At 48.6% G+C, this 23068-nt stretch overlaps 14 non-coding genes and 1 pseudogene across 14 annotated transcripts; 10 read left to right on the top strand and 5 right to left on the bottom strand.

Moving 5' to 3' along the window:
* Positions 1-4504: 4504 nt before the first annotated feature.
* LOC138228286 (U4 spliceosomal RNA) lies at positions 4505-4584 on the bottom strand (annotated as a pseudogene).
* Positions 4585-4814: 230 nt separating this feature from the next.
* Positions 4815-4931, bottom strand: LOC138228422 (U5 spliceosomal RNA). Its single transcript, XR_011185501.1, has one exon. It is a non-coding gene; the product is annotated as a U5 spliceosomal RNA (small nuclear RNA).
* Positions 4932-6228: 1297 nt separating this feature from the next.
* trnar-ccu (transfer RNA arginine (anticodon CCU)) lies at positions 6229-6301 on the top strand. The gene has a single exon. It is a non-coding gene; the product is annotated as a tRNA-Arg (tRNA).
* A 3365-nt stretch (positions 6302-9666) lies between these two features.
* Positions 9667-9783, top strand: LOC138228303 (U5 spliceosomal RNA). Its single transcript, XR_011185383.1, has one exon. It is a non-coding gene; the product is annotated as a U5 spliceosomal RNA (small nuclear RNA).
* A 391-nt stretch (positions 9784-10174) lies between these two features.
* LOC138228316 (U5 spliceosomal RNA) lies at positions 10175-10291 on the top strand. Its single transcript, XR_011185396.1, has one exon. It is a non-coding gene; the product is annotated as a U5 spliceosomal RNA (small nuclear RNA).
* A 391-nt stretch (positions 10292-10682) lies between these two features.
* Positions 10683-10799, top strand: LOC138228317 (U5 spliceosomal RNA). Its single transcript, XR_011185397.1, has one exon. It is a non-coding gene; the product is annotated as a U5 spliceosomal RNA (small nuclear RNA).
* A 391-nt stretch (positions 10800-11190) lies between these two features.
* On the top strand, positions 11191-11305 carry LOC138228399 (U5 spliceosomal RNA). The gene has a single exon (XR_011185479.1). It is a non-coding gene; the product is annotated as a U5 spliceosomal RNA (small nuclear RNA).
* Positions 11306-11698: 393 nt separating this feature from the next.
* On the top strand, positions 11699-11815 carry LOC138228373 (U5 spliceosomal RNA). Its single transcript, XR_011185453.1, has one exon. It is a non-coding gene; the product is annotated as a U5 spliceosomal RNA (small nuclear RNA).
* A 391-nt stretch (positions 11816-12206) lies between these two features.
* LOC138228323 (U5 spliceosomal RNA) lies at positions 12207-12323 on the top strand. Its single transcript, XR_011185403.1, has one exon. It is a non-coding gene; the product is annotated as a U5 spliceosomal RNA (small nuclear RNA).
* A 391-nt stretch (positions 12324-12714) lies between these two features.
* On the top strand, positions 12715-12829 carry LOC138228400 (U5 spliceosomal RNA). Its single transcript, XR_011185480.1, has one exon. It is a non-coding gene; the product is annotated as a U5 spliceosomal RNA (small nuclear RNA).
* A 759-nt stretch (positions 12830-13588) lies between these two features.
* Positions 13589-13730, bottom strand: LOC138228282 (U4 spliceosomal RNA). The gene has a single exon (XR_011185368.1). It is a non-coding gene; the product is annotated as a U4 spliceosomal RNA (small nuclear RNA).
* Positions 13731-13960: 230 nt separating this feature from the next.
* On the bottom strand, positions 13961-14077 carry LOC138228372 (U5 spliceosomal RNA). Its single transcript, XR_011185452.1, has one exon. It is a non-coding gene; the product is annotated as a U5 spliceosomal RNA (small nuclear RNA).
* A 5262-nt stretch (positions 14078-19339) lies between these two features.
* On the top strand, positions 19340-19509 carry LOC138228136 (U1 spliceosomal RNA). Its single transcript, XR_011185230.1, has one exon. It is a non-coding gene; the product is annotated as a U1 spliceosomal RNA (small nuclear RNA).
* Positions 19510-20148: 639 nt separating this feature from the next.
* LOC138228435 (5S ribosomal RNA) lies at positions 20149-20267 on the bottom strand. The gene has a single exon (XR_011185512.1). It is a non-coding gene; the product is annotated as a 5S ribosomal RNA (ribosomal RNA).
* Positions 20268-21576: 1309 nt separating this feature from the next.
* Positions 21577-21718, top strand: LOC138228158 (U4 spliceosomal RNA). The gene has a single exon (XR_011185244.1). It is a non-coding gene; the product is annotated as a U4 spliceosomal RNA (small nuclear RNA).
* The last annotated feature ends 1350 nt before the right edge of the window (positions 21719-23068 follow it).

Here is a 23068-nt window from a genome sequence, read left to right on the forward strand (position 1 = left end):
TTACGAACGCCATGGAAAACGAAACAAAACTAAAGCCCTCAGCTCCTACACTTGATTATAATGCCGGTACGTGTCGAAGCAGGAATTTACGTCATCCTACCACTGCAACACGGGGAATAGAGGGAAATGAGCACACGCTACGTACGTCTCAATCACGCCCTAGAGTCATAAGGCGCATTGAAGGGTGCACCCCCATCATTAATCGTTGCGCCTCTGTGAAAGGAAAGCTCTTGAGCAGTCTTTGAAACAGCTCGGATGAAACACTTGATTGCTTCCATGTGCATCTGGAGCCCATTTCTTATTTTCACTTCACGCCGCCCAAAGCATTTCTAAAACATGAGATTCGCGTTTGGGAATGCGCCCTGCCCTACGAATAAAACAGGTCTACGGGTCTGAAACCTCCTCCACGGAAAACAGTTCTGTTGCGCTTTTGATTAAAGGGAGATTCGCTGTTCTTACTTTTTGATGACATAACACCCAAAGGGGCTTTTTTGGAGCTGGATTCCAACCAGCATCCTAAAGTTTCTTGGCGGTATCCTTTACAGTCCTCTGTTCGGTCGACAAGGGACAGAAGGGGGCAGCTTTCCTAACACACACAGTGCAATGTACTGTAGTGTTCCCGTTCATTGAATTCGCAGTTCTGCATCAGACCTCTAACTCGTTTCCTTAGCTTGGATTTAAGCCATGAAGCAGGCTTCTAGTGTATAAACGTCTAGAGGAATCACAAACTAATTGAGAGGCCATCATCCCAGGGGGAACTGACAAAGTCTATCCCTAAACACCTAGCGCAGTCTCTCGAGAGACTGTCAAAAATCGCTTTCTCCGTTTGCGTTGCAAGTAAGTGAAAACACAGTCTCAAACCAGAGCCACTTGGGAGCAGCGGCACGTAAATACTGTTACTGTCACTGCTCGATACTGACATTAGCCTACTATACCATGTTCAGCCACCGCTAGGAAATGTACGGCTCTAGTACCGGAGCAAACAACAGGAGGGCCAAAGGCGCACAGGCACACGTGTCAGACATGGAGAGCGACAAGGATGGGATTCAACCCCATGTGTGTGGAGCACAACGGATTAGCAGTCCATCGCCTTAACCACTCGGCCAACTCGTCAACGAAACTGGGCTGTCCTGACATGGGTTGGCGCACTCCAGTTGATCTTTTTCTTTTTTTTCCCTCATACTTGAGGGTCATTTTCCTGTTCCACATGCGATTTCAACATTTTCCTTGGGAGATGTCAAGCCAGCAAGCCACTGCTGTGGTTCAGTGGCCAGTGTGGAGTTCAGTGGCCCTGTTGTACACAGAAAGCACATTGAGCTCCTTGGACATGAAAAGTTCCAGATAAAAGCCATTTGTCATCCTTTCTCTTGGTGTCGATGTTGCTATTGTATGTAAAGGTGGCAACTTGCTCAGCGAGCAGGCGGAGCACACACCGAATGCAGATGTGTCTGAGTGGTGTGTCCAAGTGGCTGCAAAAGGACAGCACTCCTGGGGTGCCGTGGCTTAGTTGGTTAAAGCGCCTGTCTAGTAAACAGAAAATCCTGGGTCCGAATCCCAGCGGTGCCTTTTTTTGTTCTGTGTTCTCGAACAGAACTGGTCAGTATGGACAACCGCATACGTCTAGACTTAATTAAATGCAAGTATTCATTTCCTGTCTTGAACGACTTGTTTTTCTTAAAATGGATGCAACTTGCAAAACATGAAATACAAACCTCGCTAATCAGCGCTCACGGCTGGCAAAAAAAAAAGAAGTCAGCAATGTTTTTTTCTTTAACCTTAAGCCTGCTAATGGAGAAGAAACTAGTCGCCACATCACATACATCCGTTTTAACGATAAGAAGGTAACAACTATCCTCACTCCAGAGTAAATCTCACGTTGAGGGCATATTTTTTTCCACTTTACCATGAGTCGGGCTCAGCTGCAGAGAGGCGAGAGCAGAGCAATGAGGTCAGGGGGACAGGGGAGTCACACGCTGGCGGTTTGAACACGCGGAAGATCACTGAGGGATCCACAGTATGTGGACCCTCCATGCGCCATCATTCCACACTCCAGACTCTGAATCCTGCCATCCGAGTTAAGATCTCGGCGGAACCGGAGGCGCAGTTCTTTCTTAAAACGTAATCTGGTGAGCATTTCTAGAATCGTACTTGTATAGATGCAGCCTTTAATGTGTTGCTAGGTTAAAATTTATGACTTCTTGAACTTCAGCAGGCAACTGCCCTCTTGATTTCGGATTTAATTTCTTTATTACAGGGGCGCTTTTATGATGACAGAGTCATGTTCAGGTACTTTGCTTGATGGAGGAAGCTCATTTCGGACTCTGTGATCTGCTCACCTGGAAAGGTCTGCTGTACTACTACAAAAGAGAAGTAGAGTCTGGAGGAAGGGACAATTTTATGATGCTTTGGAAGGTAATGTTTTTTTTTTCTTTGAAATCGAAATGAATCAGAATATCAGTGCAAAAGACAAACTCTTGGTTTGGTTTAAAGAGATATGGTTTTAAAACAGACAAAATGTAGAAAACAGGTGTTTCTCACTTTTGGAAAAGAATGGACCGGGGGTAATATTTTACTAGTTGCAGTGCTAAGCTCACTGGGTTACAGTCCTGCAGTGTCACACCAGGGCCAGTGGTGCAATGGATAATGTGTCTGACTATGGATTAGGAGTTTGGAGGTTTGACTCCTGCCTGGCGCTGGTTGTTTTTCAACACATCAGCCTACTCCCTAAGTAGCCTGTGCTACTTACTGCATTGTAATCGTACCCAGTAAGAGATTTCCTTAATGTAAATGAACTGCACCTGACAGCTTTAGAAAAACACCTGGGCTCAGTACGGTGCTGAGAGCTCAAGTTGTGTATAATGTAATAATTTAGGTAGAATAGATTCTAATAATATAATGATCCAGTGTGCTGCACTACTTCACTGTTTCACTGCTCTATGCCTTCTGGAAATAAATCCTCAGACTACTTACTGCCCTGGGCATGTACCAATAAATTACAGGAGCACATCTATATATCACTGCGTTGAAGCAGGAGACACAATCACTGCAAACACATCCTAAATACAGTGTTCCAGCACCTTTGACCTCATCCAGAACGTATCATTTCTTGAAAGGAATTGCTGTCCGAATGCACATCTGAATCCCAAACAGAATCTCTAGTAAAATCCGATCATTTGTGAAACAGGTAAATGTCTTAGGGGCCCATTCCTCATTCTCAAGACACATGTATGCAGTACGTACACCATGCATTGAGCAATAGGGATTAAAGACACCACAGGTAAGGTTAGAAGACATTCTGACTATATTCTAAAATTTTGGACTCATATTCTTATGATGGCAGACATGATGCTGTGTTTAAAACTGGGGTTAATGGACATTATATGACTGTCAATTCTGTTTTGTTTTGGAGACTCTTGGCTGCCTATGTGGTACAGTGCAGCGTGAAGAAAACATTTTCCAAAACTGTGTCAGCTCAAAAGTTGTAAGAAAACCTTTCCAGCTGCTTTAACTCTCTTCATTTTTGTCATTTAATTGTCTGTCGGCACTATGTAGCAGCATTGCATGACAACCCATCTCACCACGGAAAGGAACCTAACAGCTTTTGTAAGAGAGGAGAAAAGGACCTGGCCCGTACAGGACTCGAACCCACAACCTTGGTGTTATTAGCTCTAACCAACTGAGCTAACCAGCCTCACGACAGCAATCCTCTCTGTGCTGCAAAAAATCGAACTCAGGGAATTTCTTTTGCCCTCCTTTGAATTGAAAGCCGTGTAATTCAGTGTACGGGCTTTCTCGTGCAGTTTTATAGTTCTTGTAACCCAAATCCTACACTGGCGTGAAGTGACCCCCCATTTCACAGCATTTTTCAGCTGATTTAAAATGTACCTAAAGGAGAAGCATTATTGAAGACCATCAATTACCAAGAGCTTTTGTCAAAGGTTTTGGTGGTCATTTTTAATGACCACAGAACGCTGTGACCTCGGTTTTACATCTCATCCAAGAGACAGCGCCCTTTTACAACACAGCGTCTCCGTCACTATGCTGGGGGATTGGGACCCGCACAGACCTCAGGGTGAGCGCCCCCCCACCGGCACCATTAACACCGCTTCCAGCTGGAAACTTTGTTTTTCCCTGTAGCTCACCCTCATCCGGGTACTGACCTGGCTAACACCTGTTTTGCTTCAGTGGGTTTTCAGTTGCGAGTTGCAAGGGGATGCAAGTGATGGAGCCACTCGCTGCAAAAGCCACTGCTTTGGCTGGGAATCGAACCAGAGCTTCCCGCATGGGAAGCGAGAATTCTACCACTGAACCAACAATGCTCACTGCCCAGTCCTTCAAAAAAGACGTTTTTTTGGTGCTCTGTTAAAAAAGCGTCGACATTACCTCTTTCAAAAGGCTTCACTTTCCTAGTCACATTCCAAGGCTCATTGAACCCAGGCTGTTTCCTCCAGCGGTATAGTATTGCAGTTAGACAGCACGATGCCTGCAAGACTATGTCACGCTCTGACGAGAAAAGTTTTCAACTAGCAATAATCGTGCCTCGGCTAAACCTCACAGGCTACGATACTGCCACTGCACAAAGCTGACGGTTGCCAGGCAACCGCGGGGATCCTATGGAAATCGTTATCAATCGTCTCATGGCATGTCGTTGCTGTAACGCTTCATATTTGCGGCCGGACACTTCCCGCCTCCCAGAGGAAAGAGCGCCAATCAGACAGGCGGAGACCGAGGACTCGCAGAGCAGACGGCCACAGTCGCCGTAATAAGAGCGATTGTGAGCGGTTTTGTTTTCTCTCTTTGACCAGCCCAGCTGCGCCCCACCCGAAGGCAGGGAAGCACAAAAATTGTATGGAACTCATTCATGCTCCTTTACTTGGAAATCTTTAGTAAAAGGCAAAAGATTTGTACGAGATGAAGAGAAACCAGAGTGCGTGGCTGGACAGCTGCAGGAGCCCAGGCCGCCTTCAAGGCCTCTGCCCTGCCGGTCGTGGTTGGCAATGCACCTGGCCTTACAAACGAGCCAGTGGGGCCCGTTCAGCTCCGGGCTCATCGCCTGCGGCTCTCGGCTTACCTGGCAGGGGAGATACCTTGATCAGCCTGTAGTTGGAGTAGTTGGATTGTTTTCTTGTTTTGTTTTGCGCGCTTACGAACACCATGGAAAACGAAACAAAACTAAAGCCCTCAGCTCCTCCACTTGATTATAATCCCGTTACGTGTCGAAGCAGGAATTTACGTCATCCTACCACTGTAACACGGGGAATAGAGGGAAATGAGCACAAGCTACGAATTGTCTCAATCACTCCCTACAGTAGTAAGACGCCTGGAAGCGTGCACCCCCATCATTAATCTTTGCGCATCTGTGCAAGGTAAACTCTGGAGCAGTCTCTGAAACGGCTCAAAGGAAACACGTGATTGATTCCATGTGCATCTGGGGTTCATTTCTTATTTACATTTAATTCAAGGGAAAGGCTTGGGTCAGTTTCAGACGGCCTCCAACAGCGAGATTCAAGCGCCCCACCTTCAGCCCAATCTGCGCCGCCAGAACGCCAACGGCTCCTCTGGTCTCCGGGGTGCGGTTGTGACCCCGTAACCTAAAGTGTTGGTGGCAGACAAATGGAGACTAACAGGTGATGTCCTAGGACATGACTACATTGTGACACTCGGTGGGGATGGTGACCATTGCTTGGAAAAGAGTGCGAGGCCCCTTTAGAAAAACATTTTGTTAACAGGCATTCTGCCTCAGCCTAAACACCTATAGCTTGCAAAGCGCATGCTATTAGACAGGCACCTCTGCAAGACCTTAAGAGTCTCTTAAACTAGTGATAGTAAGGTGTTCCCAATGGGCGATGTTTGGCTTTCAAATCATCTCTCTGTGGAAGCGCCGAGATGCAGCTGTTTAAGGCTTAGAAGCAGCTGACTGTTTCACTACCTAGCTGATTACTGTCAGTCAGGGAGCTCAGAGGTGAAAAGCCTGTCTGAGAGACAATTCGCCGTCAATCAGTTCAATATGTTCCGTACCAGCTCGGCGCACCTGAGATCATCTTGGTAGCCGTGTAGCTCAGATGAGTGAGAGCGTGTGTGTGTGTACCACCGTGATTGGATGCCGGTCCTTCTCAGGTCACAGTAAACCTTCTGCTGCCTAACTTTCCTAATTTTGGGGATCCCTTTGAAAAAGCAAAGGAAAAAAAAAACTGGCTCTTCATCAGCGTGATCGACCCAACCCAGTGTGCCCCAGTGGCCTAATGGATAAGGCACTGGCCTCCTAAGCCAGGGATTGTGGGTTCGAGTCCCATCTGGGGTGCCCCTGTCCCTTTTTGAGTGTACAAATGTCCTTGTGATTTGTGAAGCTGCAACCCCACCTTACTCAGTGAGCGTCTCTGCTTTTCTCTCACATACAGTTGGGAGAAAAACTTTTGTAAACAGCCCATTGGAATGATGTGGATTTCTGCATGAATGGCTCCTAACATGTGATCTTATCTTTATCTAAGTCATAATAATTAATAAAGAGAGTCTGATTTTACAAACAACACACGCCCAACATTTGACATTGCTGTTTCTTTATTGACCAAATGGTTTAAACAATCAAGGTCATTGATGGAAAAAGTACATGAACCCTTATATTAAGGAGCTAGTGGAACCTCTTTTATGACAAAAACCTCAACCCCCACTTTCTGTAGCGGCTGGTCAGACCTGAGCAGCGGTTAGGAGGTATTTTGGCCTATTCCTCTATGAAAAACTGTTCCAGTTCATGTATATTTTTGGGATGTCTTGCACTGAACGGCCTGCTTCAGATCACGCCACAGCACTTCAATTGGATTGGGGTCAGGACTCTTACTTGGCCATCCCAAAATACGGAATTTCTTCTGTTTCAGCCACTCTGTTGTTGATGTACTCCTTTGTTTTTGTCATGCTGCATGACCCAGCGTCTTTAGAGTTTTAGATCACAGGCAGACACCCTGACATTCTGCTGTAGAATTTCCTGATACATCTTGGAATTCATCGGTCCCTCGATGATTGCAAGCCGTACAGCCTCCGCTATGCTTCCCAGGTGGGATGAGGTTTTGGAGTTGGTATGCAGTGTTTTGTTATCTCCAAACATAACGCTGTGCACATTTACCAACAAGTTCAACTTTTGTCACATCTGTCCACAGAACATTGTTCCAGGAGTTGCTGTGGAACATCCATGTGGTCTTTAACAAACTTGAGAGGGGCAGTGGTGGTTTTTTTGGGGGGGAGAGCAGTGGTTTCCTCCATGGTGACCTCGCATGATCACCACTCCTGTTCAGATTTCTTCTTATGGTGGACTCATGAACACAGACGTAAGACAAAGTCAACCACCTGTTCGCTAGATCCCATCCCCACTCAGCTAGTCAAAGATTCCCTCGAAGGACTGGCAGGACCTATAATTAGTATGATGAATGCATCGCTTGCGTCAGGCGTTGTACCTGATCAATTTAAGGTAGCGGTTGTTAGACCGCTCCTTAAGAAGTCAAATTTGGATCCACAAGTTCTTAACAACTACAGGCCTGTCTCAAAGGTCCCATTTCAATCTAAAAGTCTTGGGAGAATAGTTGTTGCCCAACGTCAATCGTATCTGGATTCAAATAATATGCTTGAGAAATTTCATTCTGGTTTCTGAAACTGCATTAACAAGAGTCGTAAATGATATTCTCTTAGCTACTGATGCGGGGAATGCAACAGTGCTTGTGCTTCTAGATCTTAGAGCTGCCTTTGACACGGTTGACCTCTCTGTTTTGTTACACAGGCTTGAGTTTGAGGTTGGCTTATCTGGAACCGTCCTTCAGTGGTTTACTTCACATTTTACTCATCGTTTTCATTATGTTCAAATATCTAATAATTGTACTGCTTCATCAATGTCACCAGTTCAATTTGGGGTACCAGAAGATCAGTGCTGGGACCAATATTGCTCTCTCTCTCTACATGCTGCTGCTAGGTAGGATAATATGAAAAAATAATATGAACTTTCATTCATATGCTGATGACACTCAAATAAACATTTTGTTTACACCAAACAACAACTCTTCTATTATCAGTTTAGTTAAATGCATTAAGGAAGGAAATACTTGGATGTGTGAAAACTTTTTGTTACTCAACTCTGAGAAAAATGAGGATCTGTTGATCGGAGGCAACAATACTGATAAGACTACTATAACTTCAGCACTTAACTCAGAGGATTTAAACATTTGCCTCAAAGAGACAGCACGTAACCTAGGCGGCATATTAGACACAAGGCTCTTAACAACTTGCATTGTTAAGTGCCTTGGGACAACCTTGTTGTGAAAGGCGCTATATAGAAATACATTGATTTGAATTGAATTGACAATGTAAAATGTTGTGTGTGTTGTTTGTTAAACAAGACTGTCTTTATTTATCAAAAAATAAAAGGAATTTGCTAGGAATGCAAACGTTAGGTTGCGCTTCTTCATGCTGCATCGTCGGCATGAGTGGAGCATTTTAAACATCTGTACTTACTGTGCCCCATAAGAAATCGTTTGTCCCCGTTCAAAAGAGATTGTGCGATGTCCTGCAGTGTTCGCAAAGCAAACCTTTGACAGTTTGAAAAGAGGAATTTATTCTGCTTCCTGTGTGTGCAGTAGTTACAAAGTTGAACGTCTTTACACGATTTGCTGCAGTTTTCAGTGGGCGGGCTTTGTCAGATGGCTTGGAAAAACGCACTGTGTTTCGGCTTGGGAAACATCATGAGAAGTGTCCTGCATGTTTTCTGTGTATAGCTGTCTTTTAACGCATACAGAATTCATTCGAAATCATTGATTTCTCCAATTAACAAGGGTCCCTTAAAGGATGAGTCAAAGTAACGTCTAATCGGATTAGTTTCCTTAGAGCTGGTTCAGAGTTTCCTCAAGAGTTTACCTTACACAGATGCGCAAAGAAGAATGTTGGGGGTGCACGCTTCAAGGTGCCTTACAGCTGTAGGGAGTGATTCGAGATGATTCGTGGCGTGTGCTCGTTCCCATATACCGTACGCCCCGGGGTGCAGTGCTAGGATGACGTACAATACCGCTTGGGCACATAACGGCGTTATATGCAAGTGCGGGACGTGAGGGTTTTCGTTTGTTCATTTTGTTTTGCTCTGCTTTGCTTTCTTTCATGGTCAAGAGGCGTAAGGTAAGTCGTAATCCAGGGAGAACACTGGTGGCAAACAGTCCAAGGTGAGAGGCGAGGTCCAAAGTCAAAAAGGCAGAAGGGGAGTCCAATATCCAGAATAAACGAGGTAATGGAAAAAACGCCAGGTAGAGCTCTCAAGGAGTAGACTCAATACCAGCGGGAAGCAGGTAAAGATGGTAAAAATAGCACTGCGTACCGCACGGTGGAGTGTGTGCAGGTGGGTTAACTCGTGCAGCGGCGTTTGTTAATAATCACCCGCTGCTGGTGCTGTTTAGATTGCTTAAGAGTTGGTCTTAACTGCCTGGCTTCCCAGAGTGCGTCATTTCCGGCACAGTGTGGCCGGGTGTTTTCCGAGTTATCGCACGGATTGGTCACGCTCGCAAGCCGTGAGCCGCAGGCGATGAGCCCGGAGCTGAACGGGCCCCACTGGCTAGTTTGTAAGGCCAGGTGCATTGCCAACCACGACCGGCAGCGCAGAGGCTTTGAAGGCGGCCTGGGCTCCTGTAGCTGTGCAGCCACGCACTCTGGTTTCTCTTCATCTCGCACAAATCTTTCGCCTTTTACTAAAGATTTCCGTGGAGAGGAGCATGAATGAGTTCCATGCAATTTTTGTGCTTCCCTGCCTTTGGGTGGGGCGCAGCCTGGCTGGTCAAAGAGAGAAAACAAAAACGCCCGCAATCGGTCTTGTTATGGCGATTGTGGCAGTCTGCTCCGCGAGTCCACGGTCTCCGGCCGTCTGATTGGCGCTCTTTTCTTTGGGGGGCGGGAAGTGTCCGGCCGCAGGGGATCTTGGGACCTCGCTTTGCATAGCGGCTTCCCAGAGTGCGTCATTTCCGGCACAGTGTGGCCGGGTGTTTTCCGAGTTATCGCACGGATTCGGCACGCTCGCAAGCCGTGAGCCGCAGGCGATGAGCCCGGAGCTGAACGGGCCCCACTGGCTCGTTTGTAAGGCCAGGTGTATTGCCAACCACGACCGGCAGGGCAGAGGCTTTGAAGGCGGCCTGGGCTCCTGTAGCTGTGCAGCAACGCACTCTGGTTTCTCTTCATCTCGTACAAATCTTTCGCCTTTTACTAAAGATTTCCGTGGAGAGGAGCATGAACGAGTTCCATGCAATTTTTGTGCTTCCCTGCTTTCGGGTGGGGCGCAGCCTGGCTGGTCAAAGAGAGAAAACAAAAACGCTCGCAATCGGTCTTGTTATGGCGATTGTGGCAGTCTGCTCCGCGAGTCCTCGGTCTCCGGCCGTCTGATTGGCGCTCTTTTCTTTGGGGGTTGGGAAGTGTCCGGCTGCAGGGGATCTTGGGACCTCGCTTTGCATAGCGGCTTCCCAGAGTGCGTCGTTTCCGGCACAGTGCGGCCGGGTGTTTTCCGAGTTATCGCACGGATTGGTCACGCTCGCAAGCCGTGAGCCGCAGGCGATGAGCCCGGAGCTGAACGGGCCCCACTGGCTAGTTTGTAAGGCCAGGTGCATTGCCAACCACGACCGGCAGCGCAGAGGCTTTGAAGGCGGCCTGGGCTCCTGCAGCTGTGCAGCCACGCACTCTGGTTTCTCTTCATCTCGTACAAATCTTTCGCCTTTTACTAAAGATTTCCGTGGAGAGGAGCATGAAGGAGTTCCATGCAATTTTTGTGCTTCCCTGCCTTCAGGTGGGGCGCAGCCTGGCTGGTCAAAGAGAGAAAACAAAAATGCTCGCAATCGGTCTTGTTATGGCGATTGTGGCAGTCTGCTCCACGAGTCCTCGGTCTCCGGCTGTCTGATTGGCGCTCTTTTCTTTGGGGGTTGGGAAGTGTCCGGCCGCAGGGGATCTTGGGACCTCGCTTTGCATAGCGGCTTCCCAGAGTGCGTCGTTTCCGGCACAGTGTGGCCGGGTGTTTTCCGAGTTATCGCACGGATTGGTCACGCTCGCAAGCCGTGAGCCGCAGGCGATGAGCCCGGAGCTGAACGGGCCCCACTGGCTAGTTTGTAAGGCCAGGTGCATTGCCAACCACGACCGGCAGCGCAGAGGCTTTGAAGGCGGCCTGGGCTCCTGCAGCTGTGCAGTCACGCACTCTGGTTTCTCTTCATCTCGTACAAATCTTTCGCCTTTTACTAAAGATTTCTGTGGAGAAGAGCATGAATGAGTTCCATGCAATTTTTGTGCTTCCCTGCTTTCAGGTGGCGGGCAGCTGGGCTGGTCAAAGAGAGAAAACAAGCAAGTTCGCAATCGCTCTTGTAATGGTGATTGTGGCAGTCTGCTCTGCGAGTCCTCGGTCTCCGGCCGTCTGATTGGCGCTCTTTTCTTTGGGGGGCGGGAAGTGTCCGGCCGCAGGGGATCCTGGGACCTCGCTTTGCATAGCGGCTTCCCAGAGTGCGTCGTTTCCGGCACAGTGTGGCCGGGTGTTTTCCGAGTTATCGCACGGATTGGTCACGCTCGCAAGCCGTGAGCCGCAGGCGATGAGCCCGGAGCTGAACGGGCCCCACTGGCTAGTTTGTAAGGCCAGGTGCATTGCCAACCACGACCGGCAGCGCAGAGGCTTTGAAGGCGGCCTGGGCTCCTGCAGCTGTGCAGCCACGCACTCTGGTTTCTCTTCATCTCGCACAAATCTTTTGCCTTTTACTAAAGATTTCCGTGGAGAGGAGCATGAATGCGTTCCATGCAATTTTTGTGCTTCCCTGCCTTCGGGTGGGGCGCAGCCTGGCTGGTCAAAGAGAGAAAACAAAAACGCCCGCCATTGGTCTTGTTATGGCGATTGTGGCAGTCTGCTCCGCGAGTCCACGGTCTCCGGCCGTCTGATTGGCGCTCTTTTCTTTGGGGGGCGGGAAGTGTCCGGCCGCAGGGGATCTTGGGACCTCGCTTTGCATAGCGGCTTCCCAGAGTGCGTCGTTTCCGGCACAGTGTGGCCGGGTGTTTTCCGAGTTATCGCACGGATTTGGCACGCTCGCAAGCCGTGAGCCGCAGGCGATGAGCCCGGAGCTGAACGGGCCCCACTGGCTAGTTTGTAAGGCCAGGTGCATTGCCAACCACGACCGGCAGGGCAGAGGCTTTGAAGGCGGCCTGGGCTCCTGCAGCTGTGCAGCCACGCACTCTGGTTTCTCTTCATCTCGTACAAATCTTTCGCCTTTTACTAAAGATTTCCGTGGAGAGGAGCATGAAGGAGTTCCATGCAATTTTTGTGCTTCCCTGCCTTCGGGTGGGGCGCAGCCTGGCTGGTCAAAGAGAGAAAACAAAAATGCTCGCAATCGGTCTTGTTATGGCGATTGTGGCAGTCTGCTCCACGAGTCCTCGGTCTCCGGCTGTCTGATTGGCGCTCTTTTCTTTGGGGGTTGGGAAGTGTCCGGCCGCAGGGGATCTTGGGACCTCGCTTTGCATAGCGGCTTCCCAGAGTGCGTCGTTTCCGGCACAGTGTGGCCGGGTGTTTTCCGAGTTATCGCACGGATTGGTCACGCTCGCAAGCCGTGAGCCGCAGGCGATGAGCCCGGAGCTGAACGGGCCCCACTGGCTAGTTTGTAAGGCCAGGTGCATTGCCAACCACGACCGGCAGCGCAGAGGCTTTGAAGGCGGCCTGGGCTCCTGCAGCTGTGCAGTCACGCACTCTGGTTTCTCTTCATCTCGTACAAATCTTTCGCCTTTTACTAAAGATTTCTGTGGAGAAGAGCATGAATGAGTTCCATGCAATTTTTGTGCTTCCCTGCTTTCAGGTGGCGGGCAGCTGGGCTGGTCAAAGAGAGAAAACAAGCAAGTTCGCAATCGCTCTTGTAATGGTGATTGTGGCCGTCTGCTCTGCGAGTCCTCGGTCTCCGGCCGTCTGATTGGCGCTCTTTTCTTTGGGGGGCGGGAAGTGTCCGGCCGCAGGGGATCCTGGGACCTCGCTTTGCATAGCGGCTTCCCAGAGTGCGTCGTTTCCGGCACAGTGTGGCCGGGTGTTTTCCGAGTTATCGCACGGATTGGGCACGCTCGCAAGCCGTGAGCCGCAGGCGATGAGCCCCGAGCTGAACGGGCCCCACTGGCTCGTTTGTAAGATCTGCGGCAGATCGTGTAAAGACGTTCAACTTTGTAACTACTGCACGCACAGGAAGCAGAATAAATTCCTCTTTAAAACTGTCAAAGGTTTGCTTTGCGAACGCTGCAGGACATCGCACAATCTGTTTTGAACGGGGACAAACGATTTCTTATGAGGCGCAGTAAGTACAGACGTTTAAAAAGCTCCACTCATGCCGACGATGCAGCATGAAGAAGCGCAACCTAACGTTTGACAGACAAAAGCCTGGCGCCGCTACGAGCAATATGAAATCAAACTGACAGCACACAGCGTTTCGCGCTGACTCAAAAGTGATCTCGACAGACGCTGTTCTCTGCATAACGCTGAAAGAGCTAAAGAGTGTTTCTGTTGAGACGTAACAAGCTTGTTTCTTTCTACCATGATGTTACCATGACAAAATCTGTCTTTAAACACCTTGCTCAGTCTCTGACGAGACTGTCAAGAATTGCTTTCGCTAATTGTATTGCAAACCGGCGGAAGCGGGGTATTGGGAAAAGTTTTCAACTAGCAATAATCGCGCATCGGCTAAACCTCAAAGGCTACGATACTGCCACTGCGCAAAGCTGACGGTTGCCAGGCAACCGCGTGGATCCTATGGAAATCGTTATCAATCGTCTCATGGCATGTCGTTGCTGTAACGCTTCATATTTGCGGCCGGACACTTCCCGCCCCCCAAAGAAAAGAGCGCCAATCAGACAGGCGGAGACCGAGGACTGGCAGAGCAGACAGCCACAGTCGCCGTAATAAGAGCGATTGTGAGCGGTTTTGTTTTCTCTCTTTGACCAGCCCAGCTGCGCCCCACCCGAAGGCAGGAAAGCACAAAAATTGTATGGAACTCATTCATGCTCCTCTCCATGGAAATCTTTAGTAAAAGGCAAAAGATTTGTACGAGATGAAGAGAAACCAGAGTGCGTGGCTGGACAGCTGCAGGAGCCCAGGCTGCCTTCAAGGCCTCTGCCCTGCCGGTCGTGGTTGGCAATGCACCTGGCCTTACAAACGAGCCAGTGGGGCCCGTTCAGCTCCGGGCTCATCGCCTGCGGCTCTCGGCTTACCTGGCAGGGGAGATACCTTGATCAGCCTGTAGTTGGAGTAGTTGGATTGTTTTCTTGTTTTGTGGAAGCAGTGTTTGTTTTGCAGTTTGAGATGGCAACCTTTGGATCCCGCAAGAATGCTGTACATTTTGAGCTTTTGGATGACCTCTTCATGGATCGTATGCAGTTCAGCAGAAAAGTGTTACAGAAGGAACTTGGCTTTGAACCTCGGCACTTGGATTTCATCTTTGCTCTCCCAGGTCAGAAAGCATTTGAGGTTGTATTTGCTACCTATCCTCTGTTTGAACAATGCGTGGATGTCTTTGAGGCAAAAAGAGGGAAAGTTCCTGCACTTGAGAAGATCAACTTGCAGCCTCTGACACAGAGAGAGAGGAAAACGGTGCATGTTGTTATGTTCTCGGAACTGGCAAAGACGGAGGACATTCACATCTGGCTTAACCAGTACTGCACCGTCCACCATGGAACTGAGGTTAGAGATGTTGACGGTATAAAAACAGGAGCAAGGAAATTCGAGGTTCGCTTACTACCGGACAATGTAAATGGAGGCTTAAGGCACCTGCCCTCTACAATCCAGCTGGGCGCCTGCAATGGCTATGTTTTTTATGTGGGACAACCAAAGGTGTGTCGGCGCTGTGGTGCTGTGGGACACCTGGCATCGTCCTGCACTGTGAAATGCTGCAAGACCTGTGGCAAACAGGGACATTTAGCCTCTGACTGTTCAATGCTGCCAAAGTGCAATTTATGTGGCTCGGAAGGACACGTTTTTAAGAACTGCCCTCACGCCTACGCCAATAAACTCAAAATGAGAAAGGATGAGGCAGTGCTTGTTTCAGCCAAACCGGCCCGAAAAGCCAAAGCAAACAACAAGTCAAACAAAGAACCCTTGTTGGACAAAGAGTCTCAGCCTCCAGCCAGGATCAGTCCTGCTGTGGCTCCGGGGCCGGTGGAAGAGAAATCCACTACGCTCCCACAACCGCAGACTGCACCAGACAAGCACGAGGGTTTGAAAACCCCCGAGAACAGCGAGGACCCCTCCCCCACTCCTGCTCCTCAGAACGAGGGCCAGTGTGGGGCCCCCCGGTGGAGCGGGTCCAGCGACGATACCCAGGATTCAGCGGAGCTGCTTTTCTCAGACTCTGCAAGTGCTACAGATGCCCTCCTCTCCTCCATCCAGTCCGTCACGGAGGATCTGCAACAGCTGGTGGGTGAGGGGGAAGAGGAGACTGGTGCATCGGCTGCACCCCTTTCCCCTCAGTGCTCCCAGGAGCTGGACTTGAGGAAAAGGAAAAATGACTCTGTTTTCTCCCCGAGCGAGGAGGAAGGAGAGCATGGCGATGGGGACAGCTGGAACCCCTCCACCCCTCTTTCTACCCCCTTCCTTGAAATGGACTCCGTGAACGCTTTTACTGCTGCCACCCTGATGAAGGCTCATTCAGAGGATGGCTGGCAGGAAATTGGTAAGAAGAAAAAGAAAGAGAAGGTAACAGGTGAGACCGAAGAGAAATGTGTTTTGTAAAGACTGGTTCCACTTTCTTATGTAAAATGGCTCTAAACATAATTTCTCTTAACACCAGAGGTATCAATGACAGAGTTAAATGCCAGTGTGTCTTTGATTACCTCCAGCAGAGAGAGGGAGATGTGTTGATGTTGCAGGAGTGTGCTTTAGCCTATCAAGAGAGGTATAAAAGCTTTAAAGATAGGTGGGATAAAGGGCCTTCTGTTTGGTCAGGGGACAATAACAACAGAGCCTCTGGCGTGGCCATTCTTTTCAAAGGATGGGCTTTCAAATTGAAAAGTATTCAGAGGGTCATAGATGGCAGGTTGCTGTGTGTGGATGTGGAATGGGGGACCGTTAACCTGCGGCTAATCAATGTGTATTGTCCTACTGACGTGGGAGGAAGGGTGGAGCTACTCAAGGCACTCTCTCCCCTATTGTTAAGTAGCACAGACGTGATAGTGGGAGGGGATTTTAATTGTATCTTAGAGCACACAGACAGGCAGTCTAGCTCTCCGATAAAATTGGATTCCAGCTCACTGGCCCTGCAAAACTTAGTTCAAGACTTTAAACTCTCAGACACATATAGATGTATATATCCCACAACAGCAGGATATACATGGTCAGGGAGGAATAGCAGCTCCAGAATTGACTATTGCTTTGTCTCAGAGAGAGTGAAAGTTGTTGGGGTCACTCTTCAGCCTGTCTTCTTCTCAGATCATCAGGCTTTAGGGTGTAGAGTGGAACTCCAGGGCGGGACTGTCTTTGGCCCAGGCCTCTGGAAACTCAACACAAAGCTGCTAGAGAACGAGGGGGTAGTATCCCGCTACAAGGAGAAACTATCACAGTGGCTGTCCTTGCAGTGTCTGTACGGGTCAGTAGGAGAGTGGTGGGAGGAGGTGAAGATGAGGACAAAGGCATTTTTCATGGCTGAGGGAAGGAAGGCTGCTGCCAGACGGAGAGGAGTGCTAGCCAGGAAACAGAGGCAGCTGCAGCGTCTCTACACGATGCTGCACAGTGGCTTCGATGTGCTCGAGGATATCACCCTTTTAAAAAAGGACATCCGGAGCATAGCCGAAGAAAGTAGTCGAGGAGTGCTGTTAAGAGGCAGAGTGCAGTTCTTGGAAGAAAATGAGAAGTGTACTCGCTTCTTTTTCAGGAAAGTGGTAGGCTCCAAGTCTGTCATGGAAAGTGTAGTTAATGAGGAGGGACGAGAGAGAACAGAGCCGAGTGCTATCCTCTCCTGCACCGAGGCCTTCTACTCAAGACTGTACAGCTCTACAGAGCTAAAGGATGAAGAAATTCATTTTTTTACCTCAAAGCTAGAAAACGTTTTGAGTGAAGAAGATAGGGAAGTACTTGAGAGGGATTTGACAGTAGAAGAGCTGAGACAGGCGATGGAGAGCTTACAGAAGGGGAAAACTCCAGGTGCTGACGGGCTCCCTAAAGAATTTTATTGCACCTTTTGGGATCTGCTTCAGGATCCGCTACTGCTCCTATTCGAGGAAAGCTATAAGACAGAATTGCTGCCTGACTCCTTAAGGGAAGGCACTATCTCTCTCTTGTTTAAGAAAGGAGCAAAAAATGACATAAAGAACTGGAGACCCTCAGCCTGTTAGGCTTGGACACTAAGATCCTGTCCAAAGCCCTTTTCCTGCACCTACAAAATGTAGTGGCCTCACTGGTAGGGAAAGAACAGACTTGTGGGATAGCAGGACGCCTGATGAGCGACAACCTGGCCTTGTTGAGGGATGTCTGTCTGTACTCTGAGGATCGCTCCCTCCCTCTTTGCATTTTAGGTGTAGACCTAGAAAAGGCCTTTGACCGCCTAAACCGGCAGTACTTAACATCGGGACTTGAGCACATGAAGTTTGGCCCCATCATGAGAAAGTGGATTAACCTGCTGTACACAGGTAGCAACAGCAGAGTCATGGTTAATGGCAATAGATCACGCCCCTTTGAAGTCTGTTCAGGGGTGAGGCAGGGCTGCCCATTATCCCCCTTGTTATGCGTTTTGGCTATGGAGCCCTTAGCCTGTGCCTTGCGCCAGGATCAGGCCATTAATGGGATACCAGTGCCTGGAAGTGGGGGAGGAGAGGTAAAGACATCTCTATACATGGATGACGTCACCCTGCTCCTCTCTGACAATGCCTCAATTAGCAGAGCTCTGCAGTGCTGTGATCGTTTCTCTTTGGCTTCCTCCGCAAAAATTAACAAATCTAAGAGTGAGATTTTTTATCAGAACTGGAGGGAGCCAAAAGAAGGACATGATCTCAGGCTGCAAGAGAAGAGAATTAAGGTCCTGGGGGTGTATTTTGGAGAAGAGATGGGAACAGTTAATTGGCAGAACAAATTGCCAATCTTAAACAAAAAACTGATGCAATGGAAGAACCGAGACCTCACCATGACAGGGAAGGTGCTGGTCATCAAAGCCGAGCTCTTGCCTGTCTTGAATTTTCTGGCTTCTACCTTCCCAATCCCACACCGTGTTGCGGCGGTGATGAGGAGATTGATGTTTCAATTTCTATGGGGTGGGAAGCAGGAAAGACTCAGAAGGGAAATAATGTACAGGCCGCTACCCTCAGGGGGGAAGTCTGTCCCAGATATTGCTACGAAGCTGCTGTGCATTTTCCTGGCCTCTGTGCTGAGAGGCTTTGCAACAGCACCTGCAGCGCGTACCTGGACTTATTTTTCCAGGCTCTGGGTAGGTAGGGAGGTGTTCAGAGTGTGGGGTGTCAGACCCAAGCTGGACGTCCAACTCTCTGACACATGCCCTGTAATTTATGGGACAGTTAAAAGTTTTCTAAGATCTCACCCAATTGGCCATATTCCCCTCCGAGATGTCAGGGTCCAAAAACTGGAAGATTTCGTTGCACCCCAGAACAATAGGCAGACCCATGTGGGCATTTTAACATCAGCCCAAACAAGGAAGGTGTGGAAACACACATCCTCTAAGTTTCTGTGCAACATTCACAGAGATTTAGCCTGGAGTGTCGTCCACCAGTGTTTACCGGTACGAACTTTCTTGTACCGTAGGGGCCTCACCCCCAGCCCTCGCTGCGTTAGGGTGGGCTGCGGCGAGGAGGAGACTGTATCCCATCTCCTGTGGTCCTGCTTTTTTGCAAAGGCCTTCTGGGCACAGTTTGAAGATTGGTTGCAGGCTCTCTCGTCCCAATTTACCCTGACTGCTGCTTTCGTCATATACGGCATCTCTCCTGTCAAACTTCCTCCTGACGTGTTTGACAGGATCTGGGCCGTGGTGAACAGTGGGAAAGATGCCCTGTGGAGAGTGAGGAACATGGGGCTGTTCAAAGGCATCAAGATTCCAGTCAAGGCTGCAGGTAGCCTGGCCTTGTTCATCACCTGAGAGAAATCTATTACCTCAGAGATCTGTGGAGAGAAGGGAGGGAGGAAGCAGAAAATCTGTGGGAAATAGAGAGCATAGGTCAATATCTCAAGAAACTGTGAAAAACATTATCAAGTTTAAGTAAAGAATGTGATTTGCACCAGAAAAAAAGAAAATTGTTGCTATGTAACTGTTACCGTGTCAAAATGTAATGAGATGTGATCATATATACTTTTTTAAGTATGTATATTAATGTAAAGCTTTCTGATTTGTGATGTCCTGTATTTTTTTGTGAAAAGAAAATAAAGTTCTTAAAAATCGAAATCGGTTCACCCAGGGCGAGGCTCGGCCATTGCACTCCGGCTGTGCTGACCCCTGCGAATTCCCCAAATGTGGGAATCTCGACTGCATAATTTCTGGTAGTGGGGGACTGCGTTCGCGCTCTCCCCTGATGTGCTTGGTCCAAAATCAGATACGGGAGGGTTAGGACACCACGAGCTGCATGGCTGCGGAAGGATCCCGGTTCGAAAGGAGTCGACGCCGCTGCTGGTTCTCGGTGGCTTTTAGTTAGGGGTCCGGAGAAGCATCTCAAGCTAGTTCCACTACTCCTTCCGGACGTTCATTCCCTTTTCAAAGTCAGTCGTTTTGCTGTAGTCTGCGTTCTTTAGGCTGATTATCGAGGTTAGCCTTTATTTGGTCATGGGGGGCCTCGGTACTGTATGCTGAGTCTAAAGACAGTTTCACCCGTTTTCTGATTGCTCGGTTCTGTAGGTTCTGTACCAGACATGTCAAACAGTGAATTGCTGTACCTCTATTGTATCCGTGCTCAATGAATGAAATCAGTAACAAATGAATATATGTCTAGTTATACGAAAAACAAGTGGTTTATCGACTTGTCTTCATTTGCAGATTTAGAGGCAGCTTCAATATTCGTTTTACAAACGGGTTTTTTTTTTTAATACTGGTCACACACATGCCACAGCAACAAAACATCTCTAGAGATGAGGCTATAGATCACCTTTCCATCCTGCAGGTTTTCCTCCCAAAGCCTACGGAACCAACGGCGACCCCTGCTGGCTGGGAGAGCAAAAGCTTACAGCACCTGGTATTCCCAGGCGGTCTCCCATCCAAGTACTAACCAGGCCCGACCCTGCTTAGCTTCCAAGATCAGACAAGATCAGGCGTGTTCAGGGTGGTGTGGCCGTAACCGAAAACCCAGGCGCCTGACTCGCTACTTGAAGCTGTGTGTGGCGGGGGCTCCGTGCCCCCCGAGCGGGACTGAAGGATCGTTCGTGTGCAACTCTTTGGAAAGGAGCTGCTTTCCAAATCGCATTGCATGCCTGGATGTTGGCGAATGCGCTCCCTTGTGTTGGCTCGTCCCGCACTGGAGGAGGACAAACAATCTGCACGGAGGAGCACCAGGCAAGTCTTCACCAGACAAAAACCTCCAGTGCACAGCACTCTGGAAACATTTCGGGGCTGTCTCGTGTTTATTTCAGCACGTAAAGCGCACCGGTCCAACATATCGGCCGGGCGCGCGGCGCCTCCGCCCTGTTGCTGCCCCTGCAGCTTCTTCACTTTTCCCTTTAGTTGCCATCGATTTTTTTGTAGTGCTATACATATACGATTGAGGTATCTTAGAGTTCTCCTTCGAAGACCCAGCACTCTCTTTTCTTTTCCCAGTGTTACTCATATCGGACTTTTTAAACCTAAAAAAAAATCGTTTTTTTTTCTTTCAATTATAACTGAAGTTTAAACAACTAGTGTTAAGTCCTTATTTTTCTGTAGTCAAAAAAAGCAAAAATTAACATTCAGGTCATGAAAAACTCAAAAAAACTCCCCAACCACTAAACTTTACCTCCCACCTGAGCGCCATCTTGAACGCCCCTACCACCAGAGAATGCTCACGATTTCGGAAGCTGCCTCCGGGACGTGCTGATTCCACACATCCTGAATAAATCATGATATTGTTAGTTGCTGTAGCTAGACGTTCAAATGAGTTTCATGGCCAGATGGACTGTTTCCTCCAGCGGTATAATAATGCAGTGAGACAGCACGATGCCTGCAAGACTATTTCACGCTAAACGCCACAGATTGTGTTTGTCCGTTCGTGTCAGTCGTCCCGCAGCCACGGGAAGTGGGACACAAACATGCTGCAATGCTTTCAAGACGTTAGGATTTGTTTGTGCAACATCCAAGAAGAGTACTTGTGGCTTGAATGTGAACTGTACGTGCCCGCCCCCTTTCCTCTGTAGTGCATGAGTTCCTCCCGGCATGCCCTTCGTCATTGTTCTGTCATCTTGTATTTAAAGGGTTGTATTTCTGCTGCTGAAAATAAGCAACGGTTTTCTCACAACGCCCTTTGTTCCCAACGGAGCCCTTGTCTGTCATGAAATTCTTCAAAACCTCAAGCTAGAAGAAGAAGAAGACGACAAATATGAAGCGTTATAGCAACGACATGCCATGAGACGATCGATAACGATTTCCATAGGATCCCCGCGGTTGCCTGGCAACCGTCAGCTTTGCGCAGTGGCAGTATCGTAGCCTGTGAGGTTTAGCCGAGGCGCGATTATTGCTAGTTGAAAACTTTTCCCAATACCCCGCTTCCGCCGGTTTGCAATACAATCGGCGAAAGCAATTTTTGACAGTCTCGTCAGAGACTGAGCAAGGTGTTTAAAGACAGATTTGGTCACGGTGATATCATGGTAGAAAGAAACGAGCTTGTTACATGTCAACAGAAACGCTCTTTAGCTCTTTCAGCTTTATGCAGAGAACAGCGTCTGTCGAGATTACTTTTGTGTCAGCGCGAAACGCCGTGTGCTGTCAGTATGATTTCATATTGCTCGTAGCGGCGCCTGGCTTTTGTCTGTCAAACGTTAGGTTGCGCTTCTTCATGCTGCATCGTCGGCATGAGTGGAGCATTTTAAACGTCTGTACTTACTGCGCCCCATAAGAAATCGTTTGTCCCCATTCAAAAGAGATTGTGCGATGTCCTGCAGCGTTCGCAAAGCAAACCTTTGACAGTTTGAAAAGAGGAATTTATTCTGCTTCCTGTGCGTGCAGTAGTTACAAAGTTGAACGTCTTTACACGATCTGCTGCAGTTTTCAGTGGGTGGGCTTTGTCAAATGGCTTGGAAAAACGCACTGTGTTTCGGCTCGGGAAACATCATGAGCAGTGTCCTGCATGTTTTCTGTGTATAGCTGTCTTTTAACGCATACAGAATTCATTCGAAAACATTGATTTCTCCAATTAACAAGGGTCCCTTTTTGAACCTGCCAGAAGCATTCTTTCAATGTAACAGATTTACTCCGGGGAAGGGCAGCATGACATTGAGAGTAGCTCAAGCTTTCAGCACCTTTATCTGACTGCATGTATGCAGACACTGCTCAGAATCCCCTGTAAGATTCTCCTTCAATTCCGTTTTGCAGTGCTTTAGCTCTTTCAAAAGGCTTCGCTTTGCTAGTCACAATCCAAGGCTCATGACAGCATTTGAAAACATTCGCAACTGCGTTGGCCGGGAATCGAACCTGGGTTAACTGCTTTGAAGGCAGCTATGCGCAACACTGGCTCGCTCCAGAATAAATCTCACGTCGAGGGCATATTTTTTTCCATTTTACCGTGAGTCGGGCTCAGCTGCACAGAGGAGAGAGCAGAGCAATGAGGTCACGGGGACAGGGGAGTCACACGCTGGCGGTTTGAATACGCGGAAGATCACTGAGGGATCCACAGTATATGGACCCTCCGTGCGCCATCAGTCCGCACTCCGGACTCTGAATCCTGCCATCCGAGTTAAGATCTCGGCGGAACCTGAGGCGCAGTTCCTTCTTAAAACGTAATCTGGTGAGCATTTCTAGAATCGTACTTGTATAGATGCAGCCTTTAATGTGTTGCTAGGTTAAAATTGATGACTTCTTGTATTTCAGTAGGCAACTGCCCTCTTGATTTCGGATTTAATTTCTTTATTACAGGGGCGCTTTTATGAATACAGAGTCATGTTCAGGTACTTTGC

This window comes from Lepisosteus oculatus, unplaced genomic scaffold (genome assembly GCF_040954835.1).
Source record: "Lepisosteus oculatus isolate fLepOcu1 unplaced genomic scaffold, fLepOcu1.hap2 HAP2_SCAFFOLD_40, whole genome shotgun sequence".
NCBI lineage: Eukaryota > Metazoa > Chordata > Actinopteri > Semionotiformes > Lepisosteidae > Lepisosteus > Lepisosteus oculatus.